Source organism: Coturnix japonica, unplaced genomic scaffold (assembly GCF_054131305.1).
Source record: "Coturnix japonica strain WE unplaced genomic scaffold, WE-NBRP24 Scf092, whole genome shotgun sequence".
Lineage (NCBI taxonomy): Eukaryota > Metazoa > Chordata > Aves > Galliformes > Phasianidae > Coturnix > Coturnix japonica.
This window is the reverse complement of record NW_028188995.1, coordinates 40,001-42,500: the sequence shown is the minus strand read 5'-3', so window position 1 is coordinate 42,500 and position 2,500 is coordinate 40,001.

Here is a 2,500-nt window from a genome sequence, read left to right as displayed (position 1 = left end):
GCTCTTTCGCCATCCCTCGCCACGCGGCCTGCCCGCAGTCCGGATATCCGGCCCGAACGGACCTTGGTGGGCGGGGCCCGCGCACGCGCCCACGCTCTTCCTGCAGAGCCGGGGAGGCGGGGGGGGCGGGGCGGCTTTTTCAAAATCTAAAAAAGGGGAAAGCAAAGAAGAACCCACGAGAAAAACAAACAAACAAACAAACAAACAAACGGAAAATAATAAAACCGAGAGGGCGCGTGGGGGCACAGACAAACAATCGAACGGACCAAAGTACGAACGAACGGACGAACAAACAAACACGCAGACAAAAGGGCAAAACCGCGTTGGCGGTGGCGGGACGGCCAGCTTCAAGCAAGGCCGAACCGAGAAGCCCGGGTGCGCCCCGACCCGGCGAACAGCGGCCGGCTCATACGTGCACCCTGGTCGTTCCGCGGCTGCGGCCGAGTGGCGTCTCCGTGGCGCCTCCGGTGCTCCGGCACGGTCTACCCGGCTCCGAGCGGGCCGTGGCGCTCGGCGGCGGATGCTAGAGGTCGCTGCCCATGCGGCTCGACTAGGTCGGCACGGTCTACCCGGCTCCGAGCGGGCCATGGTGCTCGGCGGCGGCTGCTAGAGGTCGCTGCCTATGCGGCTCGACTAGGTCGGCACGGTCTACCCGGCTCCGAGCGGGCCGTGGCGCTCGGCGGCGGATGCTAGAGGTCGCTGCCTATGCGGCTCGACTAGGTCGGCACGGTCTACCCGGCTCCGAGCGGGCCGTGGTGCTCGGCGGCGGCTGCTAGAGGTCGCTGCCTATGCGGCTCGACTAGGTCGGCACGGTCTACCCGGCTCCGAGCGGGCCGTGGCGCTCGGCGGCGGCTGCTAGAGGTCGCTGCCTATGCGGCTCGACTAGGTCGGCACGGTCTACCCTGCTCCGTGGGTGCGCGAGGGCTCGGCGGCGGTCGCTAGGTGTCGCTGCACGTCTGCCAGCCCGTCCGTCAGCGACCTCTAGCGTCCGCGGCGGAGCAGGGTAGACCGTGCCGACGTGAGCCGGCCGCCGCTCAGCGACCCCTGGCCGCCGCCGCATGAGCTTCGGTCCGCTCGGAGCCGGGTAGACCGTGCCGACCAACTCGAGCCGGACGTGCAGCGACCGCTGGCCAGCGCGGAGGCTCGTGTGCGCCGGCACGGTCCAGCCTCTCCCGGCGGGCTCCGTTCGGTTCGGACGTTCCTCGGTGGTGTCCGGGGGGTCTCAGCCGCGGCGGCTCGAGTGCGCCGGCACTGCACAGCCCCTCCCTGCGGGCTCCGCTCGGCACGGACTTTCCTCGTCGGCGTCCGGCGATCTGAGCCGCGGCGGCTCGAGTGCGCCGGCACGGTCCAACCGCTCTCGGCGGGCTCGGCTCGGCTCGGACGTTCCGCGGCGGCGTCCGGGGGGTCTCAGCCGCGGAGGCTCGGGTGCGCCGGCACGGTCCAGCCTCTCCCGGCGGGCTCCGCTCGGCTCGGACGTTCCTCGGCGGCGTCCGGCGATCTGAGCCGCGGCGGCTCGAGTGCGCCGGCACGGTCCAACCGCTCCCGGCGGGTTCCGCTCGGCTCGGACGCTCCTGGGCGGAGTCGGGCGATCTGAGCCGCGGCGGCTCGAGTGCGCCGGCACGGTCCAACCGCTCTCGGCGGGCTCGGCTCGGCTCGGACGTTCCGCGGCGGCGTCCGGGGGGTCTCAGCCGCGGAGGCTCGGGTGCGCCGGCACGGTCCAACCGCTCCCGGCGGGTTCCGCTCGGCTCGGACGCTCCTCGGCGGAGTCGGGCGATCTGAGCCGCGGCGGCACGGTCCAGCCTCTCCAGGCGGACTCAGCACGGCTCGGACGTTCCGCGGAAGTGGCCAAGTGCCGCTCTTGTGGCTGCTCCGCTGCGCCTGCACTGTGTACACGGCTCCGAGCGTCTCCGGGGGGGGGGGGGAAGAGGGGGGGGGGGGGGGGGGGGAACGGGAAGAGGGGGGAGGGGGGGGGGGGGGGGAGTAAGTGGCGGGGGGGAAGGGGGGGGGGGGAGTAAGGGGGGGGGGGGGCACGGCGTCGGCGGCTAGGCGTCGCTGCCCATGCGGCTCGGCTAGGTCGCCACGGTCTACCCGGCTCCGAGCGGGCCGTGGTGCTCGGCGGCGGCGGCTAGGCGTCGCTGCCCATGCGGCTCGACTAGGTCGGCACGGTCTACCCGGCTCCGAGCGGGCCGTGGTGCTCGGCGGCGGCGGCTAGGGGTCGCTGCCTATGCGGCTCGGCTAGGTCGGCAGGGTCTACCCGGCTCCGAGCGGGCCGTGGTGCTCGGCGGCGGCGGCTAGGCGTCGCTGCCCATGCGGCTCGGCTAGGTCGGTACGGTCTACCCGGCTCCGAGCGGGCCGTGGTGCTCGGCGGCGGCGGCTAGGGGTCGCTGCCTATGCGGCTCGACTAGGTCGGCACGGTCTACCCGGCTCCGAGCGGGCCGTGGTGCTCGGCGGCGGCGGCTAGGGGTCGCTGCCTATGCGGCTCGGCTAGGTCGGCACGGTC